Below are 20,929 nucleotides of genomic sequence, written 5' to 3'. Positions count from 1 at the left end.
GAGTTGGAGGAGGAAGGGATGAATAGGCGGAGCACAGAGGATTTTTTTTAGGGCAGTGAAATTATTCTGTATGATATTCTAATGGCATACATGTCATTATACATTTGTCAAAATCCACAGAATATACACCACCAAGAGTGAACTCTAATATAGACTATGGATTTGGGGTGATAATGATGTATCAGTGTAGGTTCACTGATTGTCACAAATGTACCCCTCTGGTGAGGGATGTTAATAATGCGGGAGGCTAGGGGCAGGCAGAGGGTATAGGGGACACCTCTGAACCTTCCACTCAATTTTGCTGTGAATGTAAAAATGCTCTAAAAAATCAAGTCTATTTTTTTTTTAATTCAGGTAAGAATCAAGGGTGGTTTGGCAAAAGTAGTAGCTGTGGAGGTACGGAGAAGTAGTTGGATTATGGATTTACCTTGAAAGAAGAGCCAACAGAATTGACAGTGGATTGGATGTGGAGTATGAGGGCAAGTGAAGATTCAGCCTATAGCCTAGACAAGACGACATATGACAATGACTTCACACAGTGCCAAGCACATATTAAATATTTAGCAAATACCAAAATCCCATAAAATTTCAGAAGAGATGATGGTCTTCAGCAAGGTAATATCTTAGTTAGATAATTTGTGGAGGTGGGGTTCGGGACACACAAGGAAATTGAAAGAAGAGGATGGCCAAGCTCTAGTCAACTCTAATAACTCCTCTTTTATATATAAGCAATATTTTCTTGTCGTCAGTAGCTCAGTTCTGGAAATAGGAGATAATGGAGTAGGAACAGAGAAAAACAAGAATGATTCACCCCAGGACCAGTACATAATAATAACTCCAAAATAAATAAGTAACAGGGACATAATGTACAGCACAGGAAATATAGTCAATAATATTGTAATAACTTTGTATGATGCGAATCTATAAAAATATCAAATCACTATGTTGTACACCTGAAACTAATATAATACTGTAAGACAACTACACTTCAGTTTAAAAAAAGAAAGAAAAATAATGCCAGCCTTTAAAAAAATGATAATAACTCCAGAGGTAACACTTATTAGTAATCACAGTGGCAATATTAACTAGACAGGTGGAATGTTAGTTTTTGAAGCCCTGTGCTAGGCCAGCCTCTTCATTGCAGTGCTTTTAGCATGAGGTAAATGAGGAGTCATTTGTGTTAAGGTGTGAAAAAAAAAGCAAAAGGATTAGTTCTTTAAACATTGATTGTCAATTCCCAAAGGATACACTCTACTTTAGTTGGAACATTCCTATCATTTTTTGAGCCCTTACTATACATTAGGCACATGTATTTCTCTAGTGTTGAAATCAGCCTAGCTGATTTCAAGGTAGATATTATTGTGTCCATTTTACAGATGGGAAAAGTAAGGGTCATATAAGGGGATCACTAGCTAAAGAGCCGTGAACCTGGGTTCAAACCCAAGTCTATGCATCTCCAAAGCTCATGCACATACCACACTGCCTCACTTTTGTTTTGTTAACAATAACCAACCTTCACTGAGCACTTACCTCAGGCCAGGCCCTGGTGTTTTACAATTATTAATATGAACTATTATCATTCCCATTTTACAGATGGAGAAACTGAGGCCTAGAGAAGTTAAGAAGCTTACTGTAGACATTTCAGCTGGTAAGTCAGGACACAGACACTGTAGTTCTAGATTGTAGGGGTCCATACTCTTACGTTTTTTAAAAAGTGCTTTTAAAAAATATAATAGTAATGTATACTCATAGTAACAATTTTAGAAAATTCAACAACAAAAAAAGAAAAAATCACCTATAATCCTACCACTCTGAGATAACCATGATTATCATTTTGGTGGATAACATTTTAATCTTTTTCCTACACACACACAAACTTTTCTTAAAAAAAATAAGATCATATTGTATTTGTTTTTAACCTATCCTTCATCCATTCACTTAATAATATGTTGTCAACATCTTTCTGTTTTAAATATTTTCTACAATGGTGCTTTTTTTACTCTCTTGGGTCATGCACCTATTTGAGAATCCATAAGAATTCTCCCTTTCACCCCAAATGTGCACACACACACACACAAAATTTTGCATATAATTTCAGATTCCCTGAACCATGGATCCTGGGAGCTCCAGTTCTACAATATTATTTCTTTTTTTTATTGAAGTATAGTTGATTTATAATGTCATGTTAATTTCTGCTGTACAGCAAAGTGACTCAGTTATACATATATGTATATACATTCTTTTTTATATTCTTTTCCATTATGGTTTATCCCAGGATACAACATTATTTCTAATGCCTGAGCAATATTCCATCATGGACGGATGCCCTATAAGTTACTGAACCAACCTAAGTCAGTCCCCTATGATTGGACACTTAGATTATTTCCAATTTTCCACTATTCTAAACAATATTGCAATGACTGTTCCTATGGATAAATCTTTGAGTATAGCCCTAGTTATTGCCTTGGGATCAATTCCAAGAGTACGATCACTTTTAAGGCTTTTGATAGTACTTCCAAATTGCCCTCCAGAAAGGTTGTATCTATTTACACTCCCGCCAGCAGCTTCTAAGAGGGCCCATTTTCCCCACATCATTGCTCACATCTGGTCTTATAAAACACTATATTCTGTACCTTTTTAACCCTGGCTCAGAACTTTTCTTTCTCCTTTTGCTGTCTTGAAAGCAGCAATTTCTGGCTCAAGGAACTGGAAACAGCAGTCTTTGGGGAAGACTCCAGGTTGGGAATTGCTGTCTTTCCCTTCTTCAACAAAACCACAAAGGCTGTGGTTTCCTAGATTTAGCAGAAGACCTTTCTTTGCTTTGGTAGAAAACGCGTCACTGGGTGAGAAGAAACAAACAGGCTAACCTTTTTTTAAAAAAAATCTTGGTTGATTTTTAAACGTTTATATTATGAAATGTTTGTCCCCAAGGGAACCAGGAGGGCTCCTTTTAGTAGATCTTAAAATTCATAGACAAGTAATTCTCCTTCTCTCCCACTTTAGACAGCCAAATCTGGCTTCTGATGTATAAAATTTACTAGAAAAAAAAACAAAAAAAACTTAAGTTTGGCTCAAGAACTCCACAAGAATGGTTATAATGAGAAATCTCTTGCATATAGTAGGCACTCAATAAATGTTTGTTGAATCGCACCAGAAGACTGAGACACGCACCTTGGAGTAATAGGGAATTTCGTGTACGTGTTTAACTACTAAAGCTTTCATTAACTGTGGCAGTGTTAAATACAGCCGGTACTAATGAGGGGGAGTGGTGACCTGAATACACCAAAACAGAGGGAAATCCCAGATCAACTCTATTTAGTCTTGAAATACAGTCCATCATTTTTTTTCCTCTAACAAATGTACCTTTCCAATTCTGTTTGGCTTAGGCGAATATTACGATAAGCTTATCTTCCATTAGCCCACAGAGAGACCATGCTGGGACAGGCAGTCGTCAGGCTAGATTTAAGGACTGCAAAAAAATTTTGACATATTAGATGATATAAAGGAATTATTGTTAATTGTTTTAACTATGATATCGATATTATTTTAGCTATGGAGGGATATGTTCCTTTTTTTTAAAAAGATGCACCCTGGAATTGACAAATAAATAAGTTACCAAAGACCATCTGCAAAAGGGATAATAAAGATTTGACTATATTATAACAATAACTACTGTTTACTGGAAGTTTTTTGTGCAAGCCAGTTCACTTATATTAATTTGAATCCTTATAATAAACCTCTGCAAGGCAGGTATCATTATCCCCATTTTACAGCTGAATAAACTGAGGCTCAGAAGCAGTAGTGACTATCCAAAGTTTCTGCCCTGATTCTGCTTCAGGGAACTCCCCTCCCTCACTGATGAAACTGACAGCCAATGTACCCTGCCCTCCTGCCCAGAGGTGCGGGACACAGGGCTCTCCTGTAATCCTCGGCCTGCATGGAGTAATGCTCAGGCTAGCGCTGCTGGACACTCTGAAGAGGTCAGCCACTGACCCTTTCTGAGGTCAGGGGCTGGGGCTTTTCTGTCCATTCTGTGACCCTTCCCTGCTCATGGCAGCCCAAGTTGGTTTCTATCGTACAACTAAAGAATGATGACTATCAGAGAAATGTTATCTGACTCGCCCCAGACTGCCCAGCTAGGAAATGGCAGAGCAAGGATTTGAACCCAGGGCTGTCTGATGTCAAAGCCTCATGCCACTTCTCAAAGGACATGCATAAGGGGTCAAGTTCATGTGCCTTCCAAGTCCCGACTTTCACTTTCCCTGCCATCTTCTTCTTCCCTGTAAAATTCTTACACACTTACTTCCATGTCTCTCTACCTACAGGGTGTGGCAATACATCACTGCACTAATGTAACTACACCTCCACATGGGGAACCCAGTGTTTAATTCAGTGATTAATCCATATTCCCCTAGACTAACAAGCTGTTACTGGTACTCACAGCACTCTTTGTAACTAGAACAGCACTGAAGGGGAGGCATGAATGGGTTGTCTGGTCCAAGTTCCTGCCTCAAAGAAAAGCTGCCTAAAATCAATAGCATTCAGTCACGTGACAGGAGTCACTTTTGCCATCACAATTATCACAAGTCAACCTTAAGTAGCACCATGTGCTCTTCTAATACAGAATGTGTAAGCCCTGAAAAGACAGCCTAGAAGAGAGCGCCTCAGGGACTGAGGGTAGTGGGAAGACTGCAGCCTCTGCAGTCAGAGATTCGCATCTTGTACCAGGTGTGTGACCTTGGACTTACCTTCCCTGAGCCTCAGTTTTCTCATCTATAAAATGGGGATAATAATAATAGTGCCAGCCTCACAGGTTCTTGACATGCTTGTATCAGATGACAAAGTTAAACTGCCTGATACACTGTAGGAGCCAACAATGCCAGTGCTTCCCTTCCTAAAGAATTTAGGACAGTTGATCTCTTATTCCTATTTTTAAAGATCTCCAAGGAAGGAGAAACCATAGCATCCCTTGGTAGCTAGTGTCTGTGTTTCACAACCCACTTAGATGATGTGTGAATATAGCACAGAGGCCCACATCCAAGGAGGCTGGCGGAGGCTGGGAGGCATGCCAAGCAGCCTGCTGGACCGTTACCATCCTATCCCTTCCCCCTACCATTGCCTCCTAAATATATATATTAGCTTAGCCATCCTTCATAGGCAGACCTCCTTTTGGAAACCTCTCTGATAATCCACTGGCTTGAAATGGTTTTGGTCTTCTAACTGCTGTAACACCTGATGGCTGTAAATTCTTCAGGCATTTACCAAAAACAGGCTGGTACTATAACTAACTAATTACTTCATTGGTTAATTCAATAAATATATTGAATGCCTTCTACACTGCCAGACAGTGTCCTAGGCACTGGGCACACAGAAATAAACAAAACAAATGTGGTCCCTGCTTTCATGAAGCTCACATTCTAGAAGAAGGCAGGGGGATAGAAAATAAACGTAGAGTGTATCAGTTGATCAAAAGTGCAATGGAGGGAATTCCCTGGCTGTCCAGTGGTTAGGACTCTGCGCTTCCACTGCAAGGGGCACATGGTTCGATCCCTGGTCGGGGAACTAAGATCCCGCATGCCACATGGTGTGCCAAAAAGAAAAAAAAAAGTGCAGTGGAGAAAATTAGAACAGGGTTGGGGTGTAGCTATTCTACACAGGAGGAGTGCTGACACCTGAGACCTGCCTGCCTCACACCAGCTCCCTCTTATTCCCTGTGCCCCATGCAGCCTTTCTCTCAGCTTGTCCAATCCACCACACTCCCTCCAGCCCCAGGACCTTTGCACGATGCTTTTGTCTGGAACACTTGTCTCTCTTTACCTCCTCCTAGTTAACTCCCTGTTTTTGATGAAGTGACTCACTGGAAGGAAGTGAGGGGACTACTTATATGTGCTTGGCTTCTCTGGGAAACTAGAAGCTCCTGGAGAGTAAGAGGAGGCAGTGGAGAGCAGTGGTTAGAGAGGCACTTCTGTAGTCGGGCTGACCGGCTTCAAATCCGGGCCACCCACCACACCCTAGCTGTGTGACAAGTTCCTAACTTCCCCAAGTCTCAGTCTCTTCTGGAAAATTGCGAAAGAACAATATTTATCTCATAGGAATATTGTGGAGATTCGGTGAGAGCATGAACGTACAGTGTTGGGCACCAAAGGCAGGTTTACCCTGAAGCTAATGGAATTTCAGGAGCTCCCCTCAGCAATGCGTTTACGTGGTCGCCTGCTTCTGTACAATATGTTAACATCAGTTAAGACTGCTGTCTCTTCCCACTTTGACTCCCTTCTGTCATACTTCTCCTCCTGTCAAATGGCACCGGAGAGGACACGGTCCTTTTGTCTTCACAATTTCGATGGAGAACTCAACCACTGCACCCCAAGAGGACAGGAGATTGCCCTTCCCGGAAAGTGGCTGGGTTCACCATCTGAGGATCCCTCCAGAGAGCTAAGGGCTCTGGGCAGGTGCTGGGTAGCCCCACCCACAGCTGCCCCCCCCCACACTTGGAGGAGGAGGAGGCTTTGGGGAGCACCTCCCAAGGGATCTCCAGCTCCAAGCCTCTGTACTCAGAGCTCAGGGCACTCTGGGATCTTCCTGAGTCATCACTGAGAGCCAGCCCCAGGGTCAGGCAGTTCTTATATTTAAGCTGAAAAGCTCTTGAAATCTACAACCAGCTTGGGGATGAGCTGTTTCCTCCTCCTAAGGGTTGAAAACAGCTCATGACCATCTTCCAAAGGAAAACCTTCTCCCTACTTAAAAGCAGTTATAAAATCACGTCTCAGCCTTTTATTTCCCAGTGAAATGATGCCAATTACTAATACCAAAGGGAACGAACGTGACTCATTGATGTTCTCAGTTCTGACAGCTGATTGCCATAAATTCCCGGGTCCCTAGAGTTCGCTCCACCTTCTCCTTTCTGACTGGTCTCCACAGTCATCGCCCAGAAAGTCACCCTTTCTTCTTGCTTTTCTCCAGGAGACTTCTGGAAGGACCCCTTAATGCCCGCTGGTCTATTTACAAGATCACACTAAGTCCCTTTGCCCATCTCCTGGCCAAACTGAGAAAAGGACTTGATTTTAGTGTCCTTGTATGTATTTGTGCGTGTACGGGCACATTTATGCCTAGTATCTGTTAAATAGATAATCTTTGTTCATCCTCATCTGCCCCCAGTCCTACTCACTATCCACTCCTGCCTTCCCCAGGGCTGTCTCCCAGTCATAAATTCGGTGGGTTCCTCATCATTCAAAGTACACAACAGCAACAGACAGAAGCATATTAGCCTGGGATACCTCGCTGAAGGGACATTCTGCTCAGAAGGAAATGACCCCTTGATCCCTTGACTCCCAAGAGGTTCAGGCCTCATCCTTCCCTCTGCTTTCCTGCCCATCCCTAAAATGAGAGGAAGACTCTGGACTCACAGGAGCACTTGCTTTTTTTCAGGGGAGGAGGGAGAATAAATTTGGTTGACTCTGAAAATTGTCATAATGTACTGAACTCGTGGCCCAACAATGTTAGGACACATGTCACTCTAAAAGTGTGATCATGCTTTGGTGAGGACGGGGCCGGCTGGGGGGAGGGGGTGCCCACTTACAGTAATAATTTTCTCCTAGCTTTCTGAAACAGTCTCAATGGCTGGGCATATTTTTTCTTAATTGAGGCAGTTTGTTAAATGTGGAATTAAATGTGATTGGAATGTACAGTTTTCTGGATACTCTAAAAATAAAGAAGGTGAAGGGGGGAGTCCTTTGTCAGACCATGTGCCCTGATTTGGGATTCAGAAAACATGATCCCTGTAACAGGCGAACTCTGTATCCTCAAGTCCGGGAGCTTTTATTGATGGATTCAAGAAGCTGAGGCTAGGGTAGAGGACGTGAAAATACTTTGAAAAAGACCTTTTACGATACAGATGCAAGCGTTTATCATCATCATCATATCATCATTATTAGCAATAATAAGTGGATCAGGGGGATCTTTTCAAATGCAAATCTAATCACATTGTGCCTTTCATCCAAGGCCTCCCACTGCTCTTAGGACAGAAGCCAGAGCAGTACCACAGCCCTCCAGGCCCTGCATGGCCTGGTCTCCTGCCCGCCGCCGCACACCCGCTCCCTCTCATTCCCTGTGCCCCCAAGCAGGCCTTCTCTCAGCTTAAATTCACCACACTCCTTCCAGCTCCAGGACCTTTGCATACTCCTTTTGTCTAGAACTTTTATCCCTCCCTCCCTCACCTGATTAACCCTTTCTTTTTGTCCCAATATCAGTGTAAGCACACTTTCTCAAAGAAGCTTTGTCCACCTCTCCTTACTGGGTGAATCCTTCCCTTCTACAATCTCATAGAATTGTGTACAGCCATCCATCCATTCATTAATTCATACTTATTGAGTGCCTACTATGTGTCAGATGGTATTCTGTAGGCCAGAAATGTAATGGTGAACAAAAGAAGGCCCTGGGTTGCTTCCATTCTAACAGAAGAAGAGACAATAATCAAATAAACACATACATGTGTAATAGAACGCTAGGCAGTGATCAGTGCTATGAGGAAAATTAAGCTGGGTTAGGATTGGTGTGGCATCAAGGGTAGGGGTAATGGTTTCCAAAAGGGTAGCAGAGAAAGCCTTTTTGAGCAGATGACGTTTAAACAGAGACCTCAGTGAAATGAGGGAGCAAACCATGCAAAGGTGTGTGGAAAGACGACTCCAGACAGAAGGAAGAGCAAGTGCAAAGGCCCTGGGGCAGGAATGAACTTGGTAAGCCCAAAGAACAGCAGAAGGCCAGTGTGGCTAGGGCTGAGATAGCAAATTGGGAAAGTACTAAATGAGGCTGGAGGGCATGCAGACAAGTCTTTTGAGGAATTTTGCTCAAAACGAGGAGCAGAGAAATAGGGCAGGAGCCAGGGAAGCACATGAGCTCTGTGGAGGGCGTTTCCGGTTTGTTTTTTATTTGTGTTAAGATGGGAAGTATTACAGCGTATTTGTATGCTGAAAGGAAGGCTCCAGGAGCTAGGGTAACAATGGCGATTCATGAGAGAGGAGATAATTGCAGTCAGTCCTTGAGCAGGTGAGGAAGAATGTGGTCCAGGGCCCAGGTGGAGAGCTTGGCATTACACAGGCACAGGGATGATTTGTAATTTGCAACAGGAGAGAGGACAGAGCAAACATGTATGGATGCTGGAGGTTGGTAAGTTTGTGGTGGGGAATGAGCATTCTGATGGCCTGTTTTCCCCATGAATAGGAAGATGAGATCATCAGCTGAGAGCCAGGCAAGAGAAGGGCGGTGAAGCTGGAGAAAAGAGGAGAAGGGACAAGGAGGCATCTTGGAGAGTGGCAGAGTGACTGGGCACTGCCACAGGATCGCTGGGCAGTGCTGAGGCAGTCCACTTATTTGCAGACTTAAATGTAAAATGAAACTTGTCCTGGCTGTTGTGGGTGTTTTCTCCAGCCACGTTCCTGTGCCCAGATACAGGTGCAAAGGAGGTGCTCTGTTGGGTTTAACCAGGGTGGGGGTTTTGGCAGGTGGAAACAGCAGAGCAAGGATGTTATGGAGCAACCATAATACTAGGCCATGGAGTCCAGGTTGGGTGAGGAGGAAAGGAAGGGCCTGGGTCAGGGCTGGTAAGGACAGTGAAAAAAGTGGTCGAGGCATTGAAGATCTCAGTAGGATCAGAGAATTGTGGGAATGGGAGTCCCAGGATAACTGAGCTGGGGTGATGTGTGGTGATGGTCTGACTAGGATGGTTAGAACGGAAATTCCAGAAGGACTGTGGTTGTGGCCAGGTCTGTGTGTGACTCTGTGGCTGAGGTAGACGATGGGGATCGTGGCATTGAGGCATCAAGAAACGAGAGGCAGGGGGATGGATGGTTGTCTATGTGGATCTTACAGTCACCATGGACAATGGCAGGAGGAGAGGTACAGAGGAAGTCAGGGAGCCAGGTGGCCAAATTGTCAATAAACACACGAGCAGGAGGTAGGTAGAGAGAACAAGACATGGTCTCATGACAGGAGCTCATATTTTTCACGTTTATATGATTATTCGATTGATGTCGACTTCACCCACTACACTGTACTTTCCATTAAGGGTAGGGGTCATGTCTGTTTGTGTCCACCATGTTATCTTCAGCTTCTAGCTCAATGCCTGGTACATAATAGGTACTCAATAAAAACTTCTTGAATAAATGAACAAATACTGTTCTCTGGGATTGGAGAAAGAGACAGGATGGGAGGCATTGATCCAATAATTTGTCCTTTTCTCTTCGCATTGAAGTCTTCACTACAGTCCTAATTTTCAGAAATTTCAGTCAATGGTCACTCAACATTTATGAAATCCCTGTTAGGTGCCAGGTGCTGTGCTACGTGCTTCAGAGAAAAAGAAGACGTGATTGCAGCTCTTGGATATGTTAAAGTATATCTATCTAGGCAGACTCATGAATAAATAACTTTGATATAATGTGGATAGAGTAATGACAGAGGTCTGAGCAAAATACTCCAAGAGCCCTGAATCTGACTGCCAGGGGAAGAGGGGATGGCTGTGGGTTCAGATAACATCAAGAGAATGAAGATGGTCAGCAACCAAGACAAATGGAAGTCAGGTGAAGGACCAGTTTTTTCAAAGGTATCAGGGATGGGAAAAGCTTGGCAAATTGAGAAGTCTGATGAAGCTAGAAATTGAGCTAAAAATGTCACCTGACCCTTATATTTATGGTCAATTGGTTTGCAGTGAGCATGCTAAAATAATTCAATGAGAAAAGAATAGTCTTTCTAACGAATGGTGCTGGGACAACTGAATATCCACATGGAAAAGGATGTAGTTGGACTCCCACCTCCCACCACATACCAAGAGTAATTCAAATTGGATCAAAGACCTAAATGTAAGTGTTAAAATGATGAAGCTCTCAGAAGAAAACCTAGGTGTAAATCTTCATGACCTTGGATTAGGCCAGGAAGTCTAAAATCCTAAATAATAAATTAGCTATGTCACCAAAAGCACAAAACAAAAGAAAAAATAGATAAATTGGACTTCATCAAATTTAAACTTTTATGCTTCAAAGGAAACCATCAAGAAAGTTAAAAAACAACCCACAGAATGGGAGAAAGTATTTGCAAATTATATGTCTGATAAGGAACTAGTGTCTAGAAAATACAAAGAATATTTACAACTCAACAATGAGAAGACGAATGACCTAATTTTTAAATGGGCAAAAGATTTAAATAGATATTTCTCCAAAGAATATATACTAATGGCCAATAAGCACATGAAAAGATGCCCAACACCATTAGTCATTAGGGAAATAAATGCAAATCAAAACACAATGATGGGACTTCGCTGGTGGTTCAGTGGTTAAGACTTCACACTCCCAATGCAGGTGGCCTAGGTTCGATCCCTGGTCAGGGAACTAGATCCCACATGCATGCTGCAACTAAGAGTTCTCATGCCACAACTAAGGAGCCCGCCTGCTGCTACTAAGACCCAGCGCAACCAAATTAATTAATTAATTAATTTTAAAAAACCACAATGAGATGCCACTTTATACCCACTAGAATGGCTATAATAAAAAAGACAGACATTAACAAGTGTTGGCGAGGATGTGGAGAAACTGAAACCCTCATACATTGCCGGTAGGAATGTAAAATGGTGTAGGTGTTTTGGAAAATAGTCCCTCAAAAAGTTAAACATTGAGTTACCATATGACCTGGCAATTCCATTCCTATATGAGAAAGAGAACTGAAAACATATGTCCACACAAAAACTTGTACATGAATGTTCAAAGCAGCATGAATCACAACAGCCAAAAAGTGAAAACAACTCAAATGCCCATCAATTGATAAATGTACAGACAAAATGTGGTATAGCCATACAACGGATATTCTTTGGCAGTAAGAAAGAACGAAGTACTGATATAAGCCACAACATGGATGAATCCCGAAACATTATGCTAAGTGAGAGAACCAGACACAGAAGGCCACATAGTGTATGATTCTATTTGTATGAAATGCCCAGAATAAACTAATAGAAACTGAAAGTAGATTAGTGATTCACAGCAGCTGGGTTTCGAAAGGGGGAAATGGGGAGTAACGTCTAATTGGTACACGGTTTTTTTGAGGGGGTGATGAAATATTCCGGAATTAGCTAGTGGTGATGGCTGCACAACTTCGTGAATGTATGAAAAACCACTGAGTTGTAGGTACGGAGAGGGTGGATTTTATGGTGTGAATTATAGCTCAATTTTTAAAAATGTCATGTGGTGTCCCTGTAGCAGGTAGGCCATGCTAAGGGATGTGAATTAAATCCTGTGGGCAATGAAGAGTTCCTTAATATTGTGTGTGTGTGTGTGTGTGTGTGTGTGTGTGTACCTATGCACACAAACGTTCACTCTTTTTCCACTACAGTTGGAAAATCAGGAACATGAAATCAACCAAAAAAATCCCACATGGTGCTGTCACCTAGAAGCAATTGGGATGAAAGTTTGTTGTATTTCATTATGCTCTTATTCGTGTTTGTATCAAGATTATGTTTTATGTACAATTTGGTATGCTGCTTTTTTTGTCAGTTACCATAAACATTCTAAGCATTACTTAAAAATAAATTTCTTATCTAATTATAATAGTTATTTATGGTAGAAAGTTCGGAAAATATAGAAAATTATAAAGAAGAAGATTAAAATCATCCATAATCCCACCAGTTAGAAGTAATCATTACTAATATTTTAGTGTATCTTATTTTGTCTTATTTTTCTATGAGTAAATGTCTTTCTTTGTGTGTGTGGCCCTGCTGTGTGGCATGCAGGATCCCAGTTCCCTGACCAGGGATCAAACCCACGCCCCCAGCAGTGGAAGCATGGCATCTTAACCACTGGACCACCAGGGAAGTCCTCTATGAGTAAATGTCATTTTTAATGGCTGTATAATAGGCCATCCAGTATCATAGATTACTTCCATTGTAATATAGTTAGGTTATTTCCCGTTTTTCTTTATATAAATAATGATGTAATAAATATCTTTGTGCATGAAACTTTTTCATAGCTGGGGTTATTTCCTTAGCTTCTCAGAAATGGAATCACTGGGCCAAAGACAATATATTTAAGCTCTTATGATGTATTCTTACACAGCATTCTAAAATGATTCAACAAATTGCATTTCTATTAGCAATAAATGAGATTGCCTGTTTCGCAACATCCTCATCAGCACTGAGGATTACATTTTAAAAAGTCTCCTTGCTGTTTTTATTTTTATTCTAGCAGAGGTTTCATCAGAAAGAAAGTAGCACACTCAGGTTTGTGTTTTAGATGATAAAGAGGCTGGGCTGAAGAGAGGTGAGAGAGTGGAGACCAATGAGGAAAATATTGCACTAGCGAAAAAAAGAAACAACACAGCCAGGCAGTGAAGGTGGGTGGGTTTACAAGACTTTTAAGATTAGAAAGACATTTCTAAGAAAGGATGGGTTGGATTTGTGACTGGTGTGAAACTGGCAGGAAAGAAGCAAGAAGTGTCAAGTTTGACTCCAAAGTGGAGGCTGAATGGAGGGTGATAGTATTAGGCAAGACGGGGAAAAGGGAAGGAGCAGGTTTAGAAAGAAAAACAAAGCTTCCTGTTTGCAACATGTTACTTGGGGTGCCTTCCAGAGTTCCAGGTGGAGATGTCAACACACCCATTAACAACATGAGTCTGGAGCTTGGAGGAGAGAACGACACTGGGATAAAAGCTGGGGAATGTATGTCAGTGGTAATGAGTGAGATCACTGGAGGATGAAGAATAAACTCTAAGGAAAACCGACATTTGCAGGCAGAAGAGGAATGAGTGAAGGAGAAAGGCCTGCTTAGGGGCCAGTTGGGGAACCAACAGACACTGGTGCCAAATACCAGGGGGCTCAAGGGGGAGAATGGCCAACAATGTTAAATGCCTCCAATGCTACAAGGGTCGGAGAATGAAGACTCCCACAGCGGGTCTTAGAGAGGAGAGGCTGAGGAGGAGGTCGAAGGCGGAGACCCAGTCAGGGGGTGCAGAGTTATCTTGCAGTCAGTTTGGGGGTGTTGGGAAGGTGTGAGAGAGGGCTCTAGCCTCAATGGGAAGTCATTCTCCTCAAGTTTTCCTCTCTCCTTTCACGGCGGCGAGAGCTAGTCCGTGACCCCACTCTTGACTGCTCACCTGAGGGTACACATGTGACGCAACCAAAGCCGAGGACGAAGCCCGGAGGCCGGCTCTCGGTCCAGCTCTGCTGTCATCTCCACAGCTGACTTGTGCTCGATCTCCTCACCTGCAACATGAAGGAGTGGGTTAGTAAAAGGGTGCCTGAAGCAGGCCTCCGCTCAGTGTTGGTCCCCACCCACGGATTCACAGGACTGCAGTGAAACGATTTATGAATTGCCAAAGTGCAGGAATAAGTGGCCTAGATATTTTGTAGGGCTCTCACCTCTAAAATCCTAAAATCCCAGCTCTCTGAAGATAGTCCTAAGAAGGAAGCTCTAAAGAAGGAAATATAATGGTACAGCTCAGCCAGGGTTGGATGGAACAGGCATCACTGTTCTGCCCCCTCCCCCTCCCACAAGCCCAAGTGCTTTGATTTGGGGTCTTTGCCCCATGATGCTGCGTTCCCGGCCTCTCTTTATCCCGCAGTCTTCTGTGTGTTCTGCGGGTCACGGCCCCCAGCACTGCTGTTTCTGCCCAGCGGCTAGGCTCAATGCCAGGCTCACACACACAGTAGATGAATTCCCATCTTATCCGTGAGGAAACTAACTCATCTCCATCCTTAAACTCCTCGAGGACAGAGATGTGTATCCCCAATATCTAACAAAAGTCCTGATGGGTGCTCAGGGAATGTCTGAGATTTGTTATTTTCCTAACACTGCTTGGCTAATATGCGGCAGAAACTAAATTTGAACCCATAATCCTTTCACTCCAGCCCATTACTCTCTTTCCCCACGGTCACTACAGAATTGTGGGACATCCATCACCGATAGGGATTTGCAAGCAGGACAACCTTTCCAGGCCTCCTCAAATCACACTCAGGGAGCAGTGTAAGCATGAGCCAGGTCTTACCTCTGGCCATGATTTTCTTCTGTTCACACTGGCTGTTGATGAAGGGGTAAATCTGAACTGTCTATACATGGGATACAGTCTTTAAACTTCATCTTTATTTTTCTCAATATCATGATTGCTCCGAGTTTAAGAAGTCAAATTGTACTAAATACACTTTTAACAAAAAACAGCTCCTTTTAGTCCCAGAGGCAACCACCATCACTCTTCTGTACATTTCTTTCTGGTACTGACCTTCATATAGCTAAAGAAAAAGCATAGAGGCTACGTCTTGATTTGTGTGTTTCTCCGTCATCCCTTGGCCAGCATGATGAGTGAGGTCTTCTAAAGCATGACCTGTTCCCCTCTTCTGCTCAATGTAGTTATAACTCTTGCTTAAGTTAACACCTAATGTTTGCTTTATTATGATATTTATTCACTCGAACTAGTGTACCAAGATATGCTTCTTTTCTTGGACAAATTTTTGCTTACCCTGAAGTTAGTAATTAGCTCTTTTTTTTTTCTTTCTCATTTGCTTAGTATTCTGGATATCTAACAATGACTTTTCTTACACCTTCCACCAGCCTTTTAACATTTCCAGACACCAAGCAATCAGGTCACCTCCCCCTTCTCTTTTTTCTCGCAGACCTCCCTCCTGGAACCTTCGGTTTTTCTCCTTCCCTTTGGACTGGTTGCTTCCATTTCCCATCACCGCAGAAGCTTCCTTTGCCACTGTCCTGATATGGACCCCCTGAACCCTATGTCACCCTCTTTCTTGGTTTATTCCAAGAAAGATAAGCCTGCATGTCTAAAATGTCTTTACTTCCCCTCGACACTTAATTGATCATTGAATTCAATACAGAATTATAGGCTGGAATCACTTTCCCTCAGGATTTTGATACGTTGCTCTATTTTCTTCTAGCTTCTGATGTTTTTATTGAGCCGTTTGAGGCCATTCTGATTGCTGATCCTTTGTAAAAGCCCACTTTTTTGGGTCTCTCGGGAAGCTTTTAGGATCTTTTCTTTACCTCTGAGGTTCTGAAATTTCACCAAGATGTGCTCTAGTGGAGTCTTCTGCCCATTGTGTTTGGCACCTAGCGGACCCTGCCAAACTGGAAATGTATGTCTTTTGGTTCTGGGGAGATTTTTTCATATTACTTATTTCTGTTCTTTCTTTCTGAAATTAGGCAGAATGAGGAGGTGGAGAGTAATGGGAGATACTGTTTTGGACAGAGTGGCCAGCGGAAGTCTCTCTGACGAAGTGACATTTGAGCAGAAATTGGGATGAGTGTCTTCTCGTCTATCGGGGGAAAATTATTACACTTTTGTTTTGTTCCTTGCATTGTCTCTTTTTCTTTTCAGTTTCTTTTGTCCACCTTTTTTGGTCTCTCTCTCCTGTCAGGAGGCTTTCCTCACATGTCTGGTGATCTTTGGCTGAGCGGTCACATTGAGAAGGAGACACTAAAAGCTGACGGGCAGCTGCCAGTGTGACTGGGCTTGTCAATGGTGGCAGTCACTGTTAGGTGACCAGGAGGCACACTGACTTTTTCACTGGGGAGCTCCTTCCTCTGGGATTGCTTAGTCTTTCCAGAGAAGAATCTTCCGGTCTCCTGCCTGGAGGTGGTGAAGGAGGGTGGAAGTATCAGGGGAAGGCAAAGTCACCAATCAGTCATCCAGGCTTTCACTTAATTCCCCTCACTCCACCTTCAGTGATTCCGTGGAATTCCTGGGCCTTTCTGGGATTCTGCAGGGCAAGCTTTTTGTCTTCTCGTGAGCATCTCCCCCTGCAGGCTCTGCAATATCTGCTCCTTCCCTCCCTCTCCTGTCCACTGGTGTCCCCTTTGCCCTTGCCCTTCGTCCTTATCACTTCGATGGGATTTTAAAACAGTATGCATGTAAACATGCTTTCAAACTACTATGTTTAACCAGAACAGATGGATACTCTATGAAACAAATCCTAGCGAAGAGATCACACTAACAATAATTTTTTAAAGAAAATCCTTGCAGGGGATCCCTCCCGTAGCGAGAACACTGTACTTGACAATCATGGACTTTTATGGGTGAATCGACTTCAGACATTATCTATTCTCACCACCTCATTTTACAGATATAGAAAACGAAACCCAGGCAAAGTCTTGCCCAAAGTCACAGCAGAGAGATGTAAGGAGTCCCTGTATTTTCCACTTATAATCCAATGCCTTTCCCACTGCCATTCGGCCTTCCCAGAAAAGCCCCTCAGGCAGTGGAAAGATTTTCCTCCTGATGGGGTTTCCAAAGCAAATGCCTTTTTGCCTTCTGGGCCATTCTGACCCTGATCAGTCCCATCTGGAGAAGAACCGTGACAATGAACTAGACATTGTTTCTCAGCAAGACCAGGAGGCTTCCTGGCATTTAAACAGAGATCGTTTCTTAAAGGACAGAGTCAAGATAACAAATCCACCTTAAAATAAACCTCAAGTCAGACCACCAATTAACACCTAAATGTATTTAAGTAGAAATAAGTTTAATTGTCTAATTAATTTTTCACCAATTTTCACATGTCACATTTTACACTGGCTTGGCAGTGAAAGTAATTGGATCCCTTTATAACCATTTTCCACTTCCTGATTTGCTAAGTAGTTCAATGCTGTTGTCTACAGAAAATATGCATCACTCCAAACTGGTCACGTTGCAACTTTATGAAGTTCATAACATATTGGGGGAGTGGTGGGGGGAGTAGCTGCAAAGATGAAAACGACAAGATATTGTATCCAGTGGAAAAGGTGCCCTTGGTAGGCAGCTTCTAACATGGTCCCCAATGATCCCTTCCTCGTGGCTTTCACACCCTTGTGAAGTCCCCTCCCCTAGAGTGTAGACTGACCTAGTGACTCACTTCTAAGGAGTAGAATATGCCAGAATTGATGGAATGTCACTTCTGAGATTAGGTTATAAAGAATTCCATCTTAGTTGCTTTTTCTCACTTTTCTTCTTCTTCTTCTCCTCTCTCTCTCTCTCTCTCAGATCCCTCAATCTGGGTAAAGCTATGTCATGAGCATCCCTATAGAGAAGAACTGAGGCCTCCTGCCAAAAGCCACATGAGTGAGCTTGGAAATGGAACCTCCAGCCCCCGTCAAGCTTTCAGACCTTGAGGTCCCAGCCAACAGCTTGACAGCAACCTCATGAGAGACCCTGAGCCAGACCACCAGCTAAGCCACTCCCAGGTTCCAGACTGTCAGCGACTGTGTGAGATAAATATTTACTATTTTAAGCTGCTAAGTTTGGGGATAATTTATTTTACAGTAATAGTGGGGGAACTACGTATGAGTTCTGATTTTTCTACTTCCTTGCAGAAGCTTCTTGTGTTTGTCCCTTAACTTCTCTTAATTATGCCTGTTTCCTCATCAGTAAAAGGGGGATAAAGACCTTACCTACTGCACAGAGTTGCTGTGGAGCTCAAGGACAAGGAAACTAATTTTAAATGATCATGAGGCATTAGGCATTTTTATCTAGGCTATCTCATTTAATTTCTTCCAAATGGAAAAAAACACATGTGAAACATAACCAGTAAATTAGAACACCATGCTAGTATTATTAGAGCCAATTCATTTTATGAGTTATTAAAACATTGTTTTTAGCAAACATCAATCTTGGATCAACCTTAAGTAAACCATATGCCTTTTAGAACTGATGGGTTTTAATTAGTTTCTTAATTAGCATGTGAGAAGTTTGTAAACCTGTTAATTTTGCTATCAAAACCAGAAGAACAAGCTTTATATATTTCCCACGGGAGGTGCTCTTCAGGGCCAAGGCTAAAGTCCACGGGCCCCTCGAGTTAATACGGCCCAAGCACAGCGCTCTTCCACAACCCCCTTCTCACGGAGCCTCATTAATGACACCACCATCCTCCTGCTCGCCAACCTGGAAACCAAGTCATCCACCCAGAATCCTCCCCTTCCACTCCTCACCCCATGTCTTGTCACCAAATCCTGCAATTCTAATTCAGAAACATTCTTCCCTTCCACCCCCATGCCACTGTTTTAATTCAGGTAAATCTCATCCACATTTAATCATTAATATTATTATAATATTATATACAATTATAATATACATTAACATAGTGTTCTTTAATTATACTATTATGATAATAAATATTAATAAATCATATTTATTGACAGTGCATTATGTTTCAGAAATTGGGCTCTGCGCTGGTGATCAGACTTACAAAGGCCCACCCCCGCTCTCCCCTCCTCTGTCTTCCTGTAGCTAACAGGTGGCTTCATTCAGCTTTGCAAGGGCTAAACTAGATTAAAGGTTAAGAGTAGGCTGCCTCAGTCTAAATCTTAGCTTTTCCACTTACTGTGTGCCCTTAGACAAGTTACTTAACCTCTCTGGGCTTCAGTTTTCTCACCTGGAAAACAAGGATAACAATAGCAAGAATTAAGAGAATTAAAATATTTGAAATGCTTAGAACAGAGCCTGGCAATCAAAAAATGTTAACTATTGTTATTTTTGGTCCATGTCATATTTTCTCCAACACCAGCTCCCTGGAGGCCAAACCATCCTCTCTCGAGCGGTCTGGCTCTTCTTCCTAAGGAACCGTTTAACCATGCCATTCCCTAGCAAACATCAGGAACATGGGCCTTAGCATGGCCCACCTCTTCGGCTTACCCTCCACTTCTCCCCAATCCCAGCCCCAGCTCCCACACTCCTGCTCCACTGAATGTCTCACCATCCCCAAAACACACCACTCTGAGCCTAACTTTGCTCTTTGTGCCAAGATATAGTGGAGAGAGGACAGCTTAGTCAAGCGGTGGCAAAACACAGCACCCAAGATGGCGGCTGGATGCTCCCACTTTTCTTTCAAGCTCTGTTAGGAAAAGACCAAAGTGGGTTGGAACTTAAGTACTTCTTTACATCGGGGGGTAGCACAGGCCTTAAAATGGCCAGGGATTACCTTCCTTGGGAGCACAGGACTGCCTCTGCTATCATCAGAGAAAAGAAAAGAAAGGAAAAAAGAAAGAGCTTGGATTTTAGAGTAAGTGAGACCTGTGTCTAAATCCTGGCTCTACCTCTAGGTAAACAAGCCCAGTACCCTCAGTTTCTTTGGCTGGAAAGTAGGAATCATAGCGGTACCTTTGCAGTGTTGATGTGAGGGTTAAATGAGGAAACGTGAAAGTAGCCAGCACATCCCAGGCTCTAGATTAAATGCTACTTTCCCTTTTTCTCCTGTCCTGTTCTCTGTGCCTGTGAAGGTCTCCCTGCTTCCCCTACCCTGTGTTCCTGGTGAACTCCCACTCAATCAAGTCTCAGCTCAGTGTGACCCTCCCAGAGAAGCCTTTCCTGGCTTTCTCAGGCAGAGCTCATGGCTCCTGCCACTGTCTCCTGCCAAACTGGAAACTCCTTCACAGCAGGAATCACTACCTTTAAACACCTTTGGATCCTCAGAGCCCGGCATCATTCAAAAAATAAATGTCAGGTAGTGTTTTATGATTTCCTTGTGAAAATGAAGGATTCTTAGGTGCTTTAAAATATTTTCATTACAGTACCATTTGTAATAGAGAAAACTGGGAAGTAGCATTCATGTCTAATAATTAGAGGTTAAGTAAATTATGGTTCCTCCTTAAAATGTGGTGGTATGCTGCCATTATAATCATCTTGTAGAAATGTGCTGTTGACATTAAAAAAAAATGTTCTCAATATACACTGTGAGGGAAAGAAGCAGTTTTCAAAACAGTACTATGTACAGAATGATCCCGTTTTGTGATAAAAATATAAATGTTTATGTATGCATAAAAAAGGTCTGGAAGGACCCAGTGGTTGTCTCTGGGTGGGTGGAATTTGCATGTTTCTTTTCCTTCCTTATGCTTGTATGTATTTTGTGATTTTTCTATAATGAGCATAAATTACTTTTGTAGTAAGAAAAAAAAATTTTTTAACTACCAAAAATTGTTTTTCTGAT

The 20,929-nt window shown here is 42.5% G+C and overlaps 1 long non-coding RNA gene across 1 annotated transcript in view; it reads right to left on the bottom strand.

Moving 5' to 3' along the window:
- Nucleotides 1-369: 369 nt before the first annotated feature.
- LOC309605028 overlaps nt 370-20,929 on the bottom strand; it is a 36,548-nt gene continuing 15,988 nt past the window's right edge. The window contains exons 2-3 of the long non-coding RNA XR_014231215.1: nt 14,125-14,233; nt 370-3,469 (exon numbers count right to left, since the gene is read on the bottom strand). This is a non-coding gene — a long non-coding RNA (uncharacterized lncRNA). The remainder of the gene's footprint in view (nt 3,470-14,124; nt 14,234-20,929) is intronic.

The sequence above is a fragment of the Balaenoptera borealis genome, assembly GCF_965194805.1.
Source record: "Balaenoptera borealis genome assembly, chromosome: 11".
Taxonomy (NCBI): Eukaryota; Metazoa; Chordata; class Mammalia; order Artiodactyla; family Balaenopteridae; genus Balaenoptera; species Balaenoptera borealis.
This window is presented reverse-complemented; position numbering and strand designations above follow the sequence as displayed.